Raw genomic sequence first — 14258 nt, forward strand, 5'->3', positions numbered from 1 at the left:
TCTTAATGCCACGGTTCTTTCCAAGGGTAGAGGTTGTGCGAACCGGGTGGCTCTTCCCAATGATAGATGGCGTGACAACCTTCTTAAGGGTTTGAGTCCGTTTTTGATTTCTCTCATTGATTTTCAAGTTTTGGTAGTTAAGGGTACCTCAGGCAAAGCTTCACTTGGGCCTAGCACATTTGCCTTTGATCCTATGGTCAAAGACATTATGTTGTGTGTAGGATGGTGAAAGTTGTGGCCTTGAGACTCTTGTGTTGACCAAACAATCATCATGTGGTCATTTTGGGCCATTGTGCGCTTGAATCATATCTAAGGTCGTTGTGGGCCCTCGACTCCGTCTTAGTCAATCCTTGAGTGTGTGTAGTGAGAATTCGAATCGTGAGCCCAAGTACCGAGCCGATGGTCTAGAACTTGCCCTGAATGTTTGTTGAGGGGTAGGTCTCATTTTATTTGCTTGAGGACAAGCAAAGGTTTAGGTTTGGGGGAGTTGATAACTGTGATTTCTACATATTTTATACCCATTCTTACCTAAGCTTTGTGCATTAACTGCCGTAAATTATTCCCGAAATGCTTACAAGTTGCGCTTGATTGCAGGTTTGAGCGACAAGATGACAAATACTAAAGATCGGCTCAAAAAGGAGTGAAATCTGCCAAGTGTCAAAAGACAACAAAAGGGGGGAACAAAATGACTTGTGCGGTCCGCACTGTTTTGTCACGCGGCCGCACAGGAGAGTTCAGAGGCTGGGCATTTTCAAGCTTAACCTGCACGGTCTGCACTGTTTTGCCACGCGGCCGCACAAGAAAGTTCAGAGGCCATGCCATTTTTAAGTCAAACTACGCGGTCCGCGCTCTTTTTCACGCGGTCCGCGCCCCTTTCCGTGCGGTCCACGCCCCTTTTCATGCGGTCCGCGCCTAAGAGTGTTAGAGACTCAATCATTCAAGGCAAAAGCCCACGCGGCCGCACACCTAATCAGTGTGGTCCGCGTGGATGAAGTTCACGCGGCCGCGCATCACTTTTATGCGGTCCGCGTCCCCAGTGCCAGAAGCAAGATATGAAGACCCAAAACCCTCCGCGGCCACGCGTCATTTGTGCGCGGTCCGCGCCAGACCCTTAGGGGTATTTTTGTCTGATTTTTCCTGTGTAGTATAAATAGAACATTTTACTTTTTAGGAGCAGTTTTTTTAGATCTGTTTTGAGAGCATAGAGCAGCTGAACTTGGGATTTCATGATTTTAGCCTATTTTGGGCAATCTCTTCTAGTATTAACGTGGATTTGAGTAGATTAACATTGTAGTTAATTGTTATGTCAATTTCATCTATTATTTCTTCAATTTCTGTTCCTATTATGGCTAGCTGAACCCATTAGCTAGGGTTGTGGCTCAACCTTAGTGTGGGTAATTAATGGGTGTGATTGTTTAGTGCATGAATGATGTTGGGTATTTGTTATTTGAATTAATCTTATGTTTTCATTAAGATTTGGTGGTTGCAAACACTAAGTCTAGCTTAGTGAGTCTTGACTCTTCTTGAGAAAGAGAGTCTATGACCCCAAGATTAATTCTAACAAGGAATTGGGATGGACCCATGAGAATGGTAGTCCCAATTAACGGGTTAAACCTCGAGAGAGTAATTACCCAACTTGAACCATAAGTTGCTTGGGCAAATTGGCCTACCCAATTGGTCTCGAGAGAGTCAATTGGGCAAAATCACTCTCTCTACCGAGAGGTGTGAGAGTGAGTGCAAAAGTGCAATGGTTATAGCATAAGTCCCATAGTCATCATTCTTGCATTAGGAATCTCTACCCGTTAGTTGACCACCTAGGTACATGCCATGGCCCTAGTGCCTTTATCTATATTGCATACAACTTAGAATCATAATTTTAGCATAACTTAGCTTTACAATTGTAGTTGATAAATTGTAGCTATTAATCAAAAGAAAACCAAAAATGTTAGAAGATCAATTAGGAGCTAAAACATAGTCCTAGACTATACAAACACGCAACTCCAAATTGAAGTTCCCTATGGAAAATTGACCCCGATACCGCTATTGGGTAAAAGTATTAGCGCCCACTCTTCCTCAGGTCGAGTCCGCTGCGATCAGCTCTCACTCCCACGCCAGTTCTGCTCCTGCATTTGCTGTTAAGCCCTTTTATATCCTAGATCCTGAGATAAGATCTAGTGAAGAGGAGGATTTCCTAGTCAAGCGAAGGGAAGTGATCACCCCTTAGTCTTATACTAAGCGCCCAACTACAAGGTTACAGGTGAAGGTAGCTTATGATTCTGCCCTTCAAAAGAACAGAAAGAGTAGTCAAAAGAAAAGGAAGAGACTGGTGAAAAACAATGTTGTTGTGTGTGACAAAGAAGTCCCTGTGGTAGAAGTGGAAGAGGAAACACCAGAGGAACCTGGTTCCTTGGTGAGAAGGTCCCAGAAAAAGAAGCAGCCTGCTTCAGTCAAGAAAGTTTCAACACCCAGTTCAAAGTTGAAGGATGTTGTGAGTGAGCCCTCAATTTCTGATGAGGATGTGTTAGTCAAGTCTAAGGGAAAAGAGAAATCAAGTGGTGGGAAGTCTGGAAAATGCAAGTTTGGAACTGTTAAGGAACCTGTTTTTGTGAAAAAGCTGAGAAGTGAAAGCAGTTCTGTTTCAGAACGCCTAAGGCACCAAAAGGTTCTGTCGGGTCGTACTTTTGGCCCAGCAATCTCTGATATGACTGGTATGCGGCAAGTTCTAGAGATGGTTGAGTTTTAATGATGGGGGCATCTATTCCAAATGGATGCACCTAAAGTGTATGAGGATGAGGTTCAAAGCTTATTTGTCAGCCTCTTTCCTGTTGATACCGACCATGTAGTGAATGGTGTAGATATCGTGTTCGATGTGAGTGTGCTTAAGGATATTCTTAAGGTCCCTTCAATTGGTGTGTCCAGTGTGAAAGATGCGTATGGATCTAACTTCCGGAATGATGTGGTAAAGGATAACTCGAACCAAAAGGGGAACCATATTCACAAGAAGGCATTGCTCCCTGTTTACAGTTGCTCTTTGAGCTGGTGAACAAAGTTTTGTTGCCTCGTGCTGAGAGGAGGTCTATGACTTCTACATCTGATTTGTTTCTAATGGAACAACTAGATGGCTTTAACCCTGCGAACTTGCCTGCTATCATGATCGAACATATGCAGAAGGTAGCAACCTTCAAAGATGGCAATCATGGTCTTCCATACGGGTTTCTACTTATTCAAGTGTTCAAGTTTTTCAAAGTGCCACTGGGGAAAAGCAAGGTAGGAACCAAGAAGTAGACTTTCTCACAGACAACATTGGAATAACGTGAGTGCATAGAGAAGAATGGGGAGTTAGACAGTACATCAACCATCTCACAGCTCATTAAGCTCAAAATAGCGCAACTGAGGAGATTTGAAGGTTGAAAGCTAGGAATGCTATCCTGGAAGGTCAGCAGGCCCAAGGGGCTCCGGAGTCAAATGAGGAAGTGGCTCGTTTGACAAAAGAGAATGTTGATCTTAGGGCACAAGTGGAGAACCTGAAAGCAAAACTGCTCAATGAGCAAAAGTCGGCAAATGCTCGAATAGACCTAGTTCTCCAAACTCTTGCTGCAGCTTCCAAGCCCTCTACTCCTAGTGCCCCTAAGTAACCCCTTCAGTGACTATTTTCTGGGATGTTTCTTTTTGTTTTTATGACTTGGCAGATGTTTTGTTTTTTTATGTGGTTGGGATGTAACAGTGTTGCTCCCGTTTTTAACAGTCCAATTCTGCCTTTGCTTTTTAAGCAAAGGCATATGTTTTCAATATATAAAATCTATCCTCTTTTATTATCTTATTGCTTGAGTTTTATGTTTCTCTTCTCTATCATGTCGTGTACACATATGTGGGGTGAGTTAGCTAGGCTAGACTTTTTTATGTTGTTTGACTACTTGTGTCTTTTTAATGATGCCTAAAGGGGAAAGTATAATCAAGGATCTGATTAAAGGGGAAGTATAAAGTTAGGGGGAACTTGTGAAGTTCCTATTACTTTATCTGGTTCTCTTTGCTCTAAATACATGTTATCAATGTCTAAGTTTGTCATCATCAAAAAGGGAGAAATTGATGGATTTTCAATGTCTTTGCCTTATGTTTTGATGATCTAACAAACTTACTATCAAGAACCAAATAGAGAACCTGACACACTTGGGCTATATTGCAAATCAACGAATTCCAGCTAAATGTGAACTGCTATAGCTTCAGGAGATAGAGAACCAAACAAGGACCTGATACCCTTGTGGTTCCCTCATAGCAGTACGAATTCAATTGGACACAGCTGGAAAGCAACGTGACTGCCTGCACGGTTTCTGCACTGCACTGTTTCCAGCGGTCACTTGTCCTTTGACCAACTAAAGTGCTTACATCATTCAAGTGATGTCATCAAGGTGTATTAACAAGAAGATTATATCAAAACATCACTTGAACACTTGACAATTCACCTCAAGTATTCAAGCCTTCTAAAAACAGTGAACTCAATTCTCAAGAGCTTGAAGAACAAAGTTAAACGCTACTACGGACCAGTTCCTAAAATCTAGTATTTTGTTGTCCTTAGTTGAGTTGTAACTTTGTGATTGTTCTTATTGTAATTCCTAAATTGCTTAGCTAGAAGCGTTGCTTAGGAACTGTCACGACCCCAAACTCGAACCCGGTCGTGATTGTCACGCCCCAACCTTGGGAGGCGTGGCTAGCACCCGGTGCCGCACTGGCCCGAGCGAACCACTCTGTAACAACTCATTCATTCCTTTGTAACTATCATGAGCCGACATGACCACAACTCGTAATGTATAACTATATGTGGGCAACACTGTATCACTGAACTATTTTTCTTAAATCATGAATACATATGGGCCGTCAAGGCCTCTGACATACTGTAAAAAATGAACATCTATCTACAAAGCCTCTAAGATAGCTTGACATCAAATGGGACAGAGTACCGACCTACCCATAAGTCTGTAGTAAAACTCTGACATGATGACTCATAGACTCGGTTGCACTCCGAATGAGATGGAGTCTTACCGATCCTTCATTGAATGCCAATCTCGTCTACGATGAGGGCTCGTCAAACTGATTATCTATACCTGCAGGCATTAATGCAGCGTCCCCAACAAAAGGACGTCAGTACGAATAATGTACTGAGTATGTAAGGCAGAACTGAAATATAACAATAAGTCAACATTAATTAATGACATATAAGAATCAACCTGCATCTCTGAAGCGCCACCGTATATTCATACTTGCATATATAATGCTTCGCTTTGAGACTATTATTCATATTGTATGATGCATGACTGCCCAACTGATCAGTGGTAACTACCCGACCGGTCGTAGCTCGGTGGTAAATGCATGACTGCCCGACCGACCGTAGCTCGGTGGTTAATTAAGATGCATATCTGCCCAACCGGCGGTAAATAATGATACGTAACTGCCCAACCGGTGGTAACTGCCCGGCCGGCTGTAGCACATTGGTAAATACATGAAGATGCATGTACATGTATCACTATATTATAAACATTAACTTCTCCATCATATACCATACACAACTTCATTCAACATTTTAATCATATTTATTTGCATAACATTAATTCTATTACTTATTACAACCTTGACACATTAGAATTATACTATATTAAACTATATGCACAATCGTATATCTTTTTTGTTAGTAACCCAAAAGTGGTCAAGATAGCCATTGTTAACAGTGCAATTACCAGTCATGACAATATGACTACTCTGCTATTAAATATCATGTAATAACACAATAGTGTAAATCTAATATTAAAAATAATCACGATATATTTGTTCATTATATGCATATAATTACTGCATGTTTAGCTAAACTATAAAAACTATATTTATAAACAAATCCCAACACATATATTTGTAACACAAGTTCTCTATCATATACCTCAATAGGGACTAGGGACATGCTTGAATAGCACTTTATCGGAATGAATAACATAGGCATTCTTAACTGCTAAGAGTAGAATCACTTATGGAATAGCATTACGTTTGCGTATCGTTACTTGGATCATACCAAAAGAAAGAAGGGATAGGCTTGACATACCTGAAAAATCGGAACAAATACCAGAATAGTGCTAATATAGTTGTGGTCTAAATAGTTTGTCCCATGCATAGCCAAAAGATAAGTTGTCAAACATAAAATACCAATGCAGAGAAACACCCAAAAATAGAAAAAAGTCATGTAACATGGATATAAAATTATCATATCACATAAAATTACACAGATCTGCACGAAACAATATAATAATCGTTAGATCTGCATAATCACACAAGAAAACACTAACTAAATTGATTACATTTCAATTAACCACAAAAGTTCAAAAATAAGCCATTTAGAAAGACCAAAAACCACAAACAGAAGATTTATTCAAAAAAAACATATACAATAGATATAAAAGAGTCCAAAGTTATCCTCCTAGATGCAATCAAACTATGGAACTAAATCGTAACAGAGAGCATATTCATGTTTACTCATTTATTACAATTATTATTTTTTGACAAAATCATTTCTATTCATTTATGCTAAGGTGGTTTAAGTCAAAGATTGATTCATGAATATTCATGTAAGACTAGGAAACTAAAGAGGGAGATATGTACTGATATTATTTTATTTCACCTTATATAGAATGAGGACCATACCACTTTAAACAAACAACTAAAATAAGATTCAAAATACATCGACAGTGTAAATAATTATAGAATTAGTGTAATTTAAATGATGATAACAATTTATTATTCTATATGCTATAATGCTACCATATAAGGCTTGCGATGAAAACTTACTTGTCTTTAGAGTATATGTTCATATACGTTAGTTACTTCAAAAACTCAATTTACGTCAAAATATCACAATACTGTCAAATAGCATACCTTCCTTGCAAACATACCATTTATAAGGCTTCACAAAATTGACAATACAAGTATACAGGCTTGTCCCTACACGTATGATGTCACAAAACATTCAAACTTCTGCATTTCGTCAGACTCGTTGTAAGCAAGACATTTAGGGAAAGTCAATTTAGAAGGCCAAGACGTCAAGTCTCCACTTACAGATTTTGGTACTTTGAAAATGGAATCCGGAACCAAAATGTAGTTTTTTTTACTCAAAATACGCAAATAAGTGTTAAAAAAAGTTACCAAACTATATATAACGCCACAAATAGTGGCGCTATACAGTAACGTTAACTGCACCGTTACTGTATAGTGGCGCTATACTGACACACCTTACATAGCGCCATTAATAGTGGCGCTATACATTACCATCACACATAGCGCCATTAATAGTGGCGCTATACCCCTTAATACAAATCCTCCGTCTTCTTCTTCTTCTTCGTTCCATCTCCCTCATTTCTCATTTCTTACTCCCTTCTGGTCCCCCACCACCACCACCACCACCACCACCGATTCTGCCCAAATTTTGTAAAAAAAAAAAATTTGGGTCCCCCCGTCACATAAAAGTTGAATATTGGTGGTCCCACTGTCGAGTAGAGCTTCGTGTTATTGTGGATTCACTCTTCCGGAGTCAAAATTTCGATCTATTTACATTCCGAAAATTCTAAATCGAGGTATTTCGATTTATTTTAAGTTGAAACTTTTATAACAATGCATATTACTTGATTTGTATGTGTTCTATTTCGGTTTGTGTTTATTTTTTCCGAAACTAGCATGTTAAATTTTATCCGGATTTAATTTTAGTGTTGTATAAAAATATGTAAATTAGTCTAAAAATGTGTTTGTTAATATCCTCATGTATATTTATGTGTTTTTATGCCGTTTAGTTTAGATTATTTTTTAGCGTAGTAAAATGTAGACCTTTTTAGCGTAGTAAAACGTAGACCCTTTTAGCGTAGTAAAATGTAGAGCCTTGTAGCGTAGTATTGTGTAGTAATTGTTTAATTATCTTATATTCTAGCACGAAACCCATAATTATATATATATATATATATATATATATATATATATATATATATATATATATATATATAAACATAAAATTATTAATTATATATATATATAATTCTTACAATTAATTTATTAAAAATATGAATAAAAATTATAAAAAAAACATAAAATTATTAATGATAGTTTGGTACTACTGGGCCTCAGAAAATCTAGCACGAAACCCATAATTATAAAATATATATATATATAATTCTTACAATTAATTTATTAAAAAATATGAATAAAAATTATAAAAAAAACATAAAATTATTAATGATAGTTTGGTACTACTGGGCCTCAGAAAATCTAGCACGAAACCCATAATTATAATATATATATATATATATATATATATATTTATTAAAAAATATGAATAAAAATTATTAAAAAAACATAAAATTATTAATGATAGTTTGGTACTACTGGGCCTCAGAAAATCTAGCACGAAACCCATAATTATAAAATATATATATATAATTCTTATAATTAATTTATTAAAAAATATGAATAAAAATTATAAAAAAAACATAAAAATATTAATGATAGTTTGGTACTACTGGGCCTCAGAAAATCTAGCATGAAACCCATAATTATAAAATATATATATTTTATTTTTACAATTAAGTTATTAAATAAATATGAATAAAAATTATTAAAAAAACATAAAATTATTAATGATAGTTTGGTACCACTGAGCTTCAGAAAATCTAGCACGAAACCCATAATTATAAAAATTATATATATATATATATATATATATATATATATATATATATATATATATATAATTTTTACAATTAAGTTATTAAAAAATATGAATAAAAATTATTAAAAAACATAAAATTATTAATGATAGTTTGGTACCACTGGGCCTCAGAAAATCTAGCACAAAACCCATAAGTATATATATAATTTTTACAATTAAGTTGTTAAAAAATATGAATTTAAATTATAAAAAACACACATAAATTTTAATGATAGTTATTAAAAATTATGAATTTGCAGTTGACGACATGGATGCACCTATACATCCCGGCCCTCGGACGTCGGAGCTACTACCCCTACAGCCCCAGCATAGATCCGAGCATATATGGGGGGGAGAGTTGCTTACGCAGACTTTTCGGGGCAGGAGAGTGGATTTATTGTGGGAGTTTTTGACTCCTCCCCGCGTTCTACATCCCCGTGTGGTCCATCACCTGGAGGAGATGGGATTATATAGGATCATTAGCATTGGCCGGATATAGCTCGACTATGCTTTGATCACGGCGTTGATTGAGCGGTGGCGACCGGAGACGCACACTTTCCATCTGCCTATCGGCGAAGCCACCATCACACTCCAGGACGTCGAGATTTTATAAGACCTGTCCACCGATGGCTTGCTAGTTTTACTGCCTGGGAATATGAGATATTTTAATCGGGCTTCATATATGGATATGTTGCACAGGCTCACGGGCTTCAGGTCCGAGGACCCAGATGTAGCAATTGGGAGCAGTCGTATGCAGTTGGTCCCCATTAGAGACCACTTAGTGTAGATCCACGATACTATCACCGACGACTCAGCGGAGGTGGATGTGGAGCAATATACGAGGCTGTTGTTGATCCTTCTATTTGGGGGGGTCTTGTTCCCGAACACTTCGGGGAACCTAGTGAGCCTCTGTTTTCTGCATCATATTGCGGACTTCGATGATACAGTCAGCTACAGCTGGGGTGATGTTGTCCTATCTTTTTTGTACAGGCAGATGTGCCGGGCATCCATGGGCACACAGAGAGACGTTTCTGGCTTTCTGCCACTTCTACAGGTGACAACTTATTCAAATAATTTGTCGTTTAGTTACAATTCTATCTAGTTATTGTTAATCTTTACGTCAACTTTGTGTTTTAGGTTTGGGTGTGGGAGCGATTTCTGCAGCTTCGGCCACCTCTACCACAGCTACCGGCTAATGTACATATTCCTGATCTCCCTCTAGCTTGTAGGTGGGTATTGCGTCGTAGACTTGCACGAGAGTATCATGGCCATCATAATCTCCCCTTCAGTAGGGATGTGTTGGATTTTATGGAGGATGCACAGGTGAATATCTAACTAAACTTACCAATTATTGTTTAACTAGGTGTTGCGCATACTAACGGTTTGTGTTATTATTTGATAGTTCATCTGGACGTCGTACAGCGAAGAGCTGATAGGTACCCTGCCAGCGTATTGCACGCACGACCGCCATATTTGGAGGGCTTCCGTCCCTCTCACGTGCCTCGATATTGTTGAGCATCATTCCTCAGAGCGAGTATTTCGTCAGTTTGGATTTTCGCAGTCTATATCGACTCGGCCTGCATGGGATCCTTTACATTATGAGAGGGATGATCGGATGAGAGTGGACGACACATTTATTGATTGGCTGACAGCACAGTTGGGTATTTGGGACAGCCGAGGGGACTTGACCCCAGCTCCGCAACACTTTCCTATCGAAGTTTATATGGCATGGTACCGCACTGTTTCCCGACTTTTTATCAGGAACCCAATTCATCAGGTAGATGGTCGGTACGTCTCATACGCCGGGATACATGAGGCTCTGGTATGTTTTCTGTTATTATCAATTACATTAATAGTAATTTCTAGTCAAATACGTAGTTTATATTAAAAACTTTTGTGCAGGCGATTGGATTGCATACCGTATATCGTATGGGGCAGCAGATGCAGAGTTATGTCCACGATCCTGTGATCATGCAGGACTATAGTCGTCGCTTAATGGATGTGGCTGCCTAGACACTGCAGCGAGGCCGATCGGATCAGCGTTTGGCACACCAGCCAGATTATGTTGACCCAGCCACGTACCAGCGAGGTCGTGGTATGCCACGGGGTGGTGGCCGACGAGCTGCTGCTGCTCCATGACGACCGGCTGGTGCTGGACGACGTGGTCGTGGGCGGAGAGGAGGTCCCCAGCAAGGGGGCTTTGAGGCTCCTGTTGATGATGTTGCTGCTGATATGGGAGGTGGCATGCATGAGACCGACATGTCGTCTTACAACCTTGGCATTTATGACACTCCAAGGACGTCGCAGGTGACCCCATCGGGTCAATTCTTGATCACGGGCTCGGATTTTCAAGGAGTGGAGTTGGGTAGATATTTCCCTGGCCCGTCTACCACTGATGAGTCTCGACCGATCCGAGATTTTGATAGTGGGCACCGACTGAGTTATGGCAGCTCATCACATGCGCAGGTATGAGTTTATTAGTATTAATTTTATTACTGTTTTTACTATAACTTATTTATTTTGTTTTAACTTTATTAATTTACTTTTTTAGGCTTCATGCGATGCTGCGACAGATGACTACATTCAGGATCCAGACACGATTATGGTAAGACAATATAAATTTTTGTGAATTGTTATGTAGTTTTCTATACTAAGTTTGATATTATTATGTAGCCTTCTACTGGACCTGACAGCACCACCGATACATGTCATCCTGTGCCGCATCCGGCCATAAGGAGACGACTTGATGATGATGATCCTGATAGCGTACCCGGGCGGCAGGGGATGCGCCTCAGGCCAACGGCTACTTTGAGACACACCGGATGCGGGACACATTGATTCGGTCTTCCATTTTTATGTTTTTTTGGTGTAAATAATATTTTTGTATACATTAACAACAATATTTAATCGAATATGACAGTTACTTTTTTTAGTTCTCATTTCGTTTTATAGTATTTGGTATAGTAACACAACAACTTAAACTTAACTTCCACTTAAATTAAAATAAAATTTAGTACAACAAACAAGGAAAATATTACTACAACACAAACACAAACATAACAGGCCAACATAATAAAAATACATGACATATGAAAATGACACTAAACACATACACGCCAATGCTCCATCCTCAGTTGTCATTTATTCTTCGCTCCAACCACTTAAATCGTTCTTCCATTTGTTCTTTTTCTTCTTCTAACTCTTTCACTCTCGCCTTCACCTCCGCAAGTTCCCGTTTATATTTTTCGTTGCGTTCCTTGTGTGCTTCACAATTCCATTCTGCTCTCCATTTTTTATCTTCCACCTCCTTCAGTTTCTCCCTCATTTCTGTAATAATTCTATCTCCCTCCTTTTGTATTCTATGCTGGTATAACCACATATTATGAAATTCCTGTAATCTATCCCTGTAGCTTTCCTGATAACATGGTTCCTCAGCCCATTCATCAAATTCACAAGTAGGTTCATCGGGTTGCTTGTACAACGTGTTCATACAGCACCAATAGCGGCGTCCAGCGTTAGCACCTTCCCACCCACAATCCATCATGCATGGTTTTCCACATAAGCAAATTGGTGGACGACCAGGTTGAGCCATTTGTGAAATATTTGCTTATAATAAAAACCTTACTTACTTTTAATGAAATATTTCTTGGGGGAAATTTTTAGCACACAAAATAACTACAATGACCCCATTATTTATAGGCGAAACAACACACATATAGCGTCATATCTAATGGCACCATATCATAATGTTGACAAGACGACTTTATGTCAGCCGGTCAGCTTTTTCAGTCCGACAAGGCAAGACACACATAGCGCCATATATAATGGCGCTATATTTTGTGTATTAAATATCGTGATAGCGACAAGACAACACACATGATAAATATACCGATAATTATATTAAATTATTATTTAAATAGGTAAAAAGGGAAAGTACAAATCATAATTAACAAACAAGAAAATATTATTTCATAAATACTTAAATCGTATACATAACAACTAATTATTACAACATGAACTCATGGGTAGTTAGGTACAATAGAAGAACACCCGCCCTGAGCTTGATTATTGTTGCCACCCAAAGGACATTTTCTACGGTCGTGGCCTGTTTGCGAGCATATACCACATTTGCGTGCATATACGATATCACTAACATCCATTTGGTTCCGTATACGCGTTCTCTTCTGCACCTGTCTTTTACGCAAATAGGACTTGTTACACACCATTTTAAATGGTTCTGGGGGCCAGTAATGCTCAGAACCCACTGGTTGCAACTGACCACTATATGTGTTTAGGTATTTGGAAACACTATATTGTTGATCAATATAGTTGGTCTCCGCATAACCAACACGTTGAAAACACTTGATGGCATGTGAACAAGGCATGTGGTAGATTGACCATTTCCCACATGAGCATAACCTTGTGGATTCATTTACAGTATGTACATTATTACCCCGATTATTATGGATAGCGGTGCGAACTTCAAAAATACCTCGTTCGTTATCATATTGCAAAAAGGAATGCCAATGTGCTCGCCGTCTGTATTTCTCTAATCTCTTCATAGGCACTGGCATAAATTCAACACCCCTTTCCATCAATTCCGTTGCAGCTGCAGACCGTTGTACAAACCTCTCCGCCATCTGCTTGAACGACATACGCACCATGGCTGTGACGGGCAATCCTCTTGCCGACTTTAATAACCCGTTGAAGGATTCTGACACGTTTGTAGTAAGAATTCCCCAGCGTCTGCCACCATCTGCATGCAACGTCCACTTTTCAGGATCATGTCGCATTAACCAACGATATGCTGCATCGTCTTCTTGCCTGATAGAATCCATATGCCTCCGGAATTTATGTTGTTGGTGGTCTGTTGCTGCCATCCACATCAAATCATGTAGATCTTTTTTGGGATGTGCCTTCTTGAAATTGGCCTTAAAGTGCCTCACACAGTAACGGTGGTATGCATAAGGTTCTTGCCAGGCAGGAAGGTTCTCCACAGAACTTAATATACCCCCGTGCCGATCAGATATTAGACAAATACCTGAACGATGTTTGACAACGTGCTCTTTCAAGTGGTTCAAAAACATTGTCCACGTCTCTGTGCTTTCATTTGCACAAATAGCAAAGGCTAGAGGAAATATCTGTCCATTAGCATCCACTGCCACGGCTATCAATAGCTTGATATCGTACTTTCCATAGACATGAGTTCCGTCTATGGATATTACGGGCCGACAATACGGAAAACCATCAATTGCTGGCTTAAACGCCCAGAACACGTAATTGAATATATATTCTGGTTTACCCGGACTCCGCTCAAGCTTCCATTCAATAACTGTTCCGGGGTTAAAGTGCTGCAGTGCAGCCATGTAGCTAGGCATATCTGCAAATGACTTATCCCAGTTACCATAGACTATTTCAAACGCTCTTTTGCGCCCAAGATATGCCTTTCTTTTAGTAATTGTGTGGCCATATTCCTGGTGGACTGCTGTAATGCACTCTTTGATTTTATACCTTATGGACGCTTCGATGT

General features: G+C 39.1%; 1 long non-coding RNA gene across 1 annotated transcript; it reads left to right on the forward strand.

Annotated features, from left to right (window-relative positions):
• The first annotated feature begins 11018 nt into the window (after positions 1-11018).
• LOC138872177 (uncharacterized) lies at positions 11019-11614 on the forward strand. Its single transcript, XR_011400636.1, has 3 exons — positions 11019-11194; positions 11280-11333; positions 11402-11614. It is a non-coding gene; the product is annotated as an uncharacterized lncRNA (long non-coding RNA).
• Positions 11615-14258: the final 2644 nt, after the last annotated feature.

This window comes from Nicotiana sylvestris, chromosome 6 (assembly GCF_000393655.2).
Source record: "Nicotiana sylvestris chromosome 6, ASM39365v2, whole genome shotgun sequence".
Classification (NCBI taxonomy): domain Eukaryota; kingdom Viridiplantae; phylum Streptophyta; class Magnoliopsida; order Solanales; family Solanaceae; genus Nicotiana; species Nicotiana sylvestris.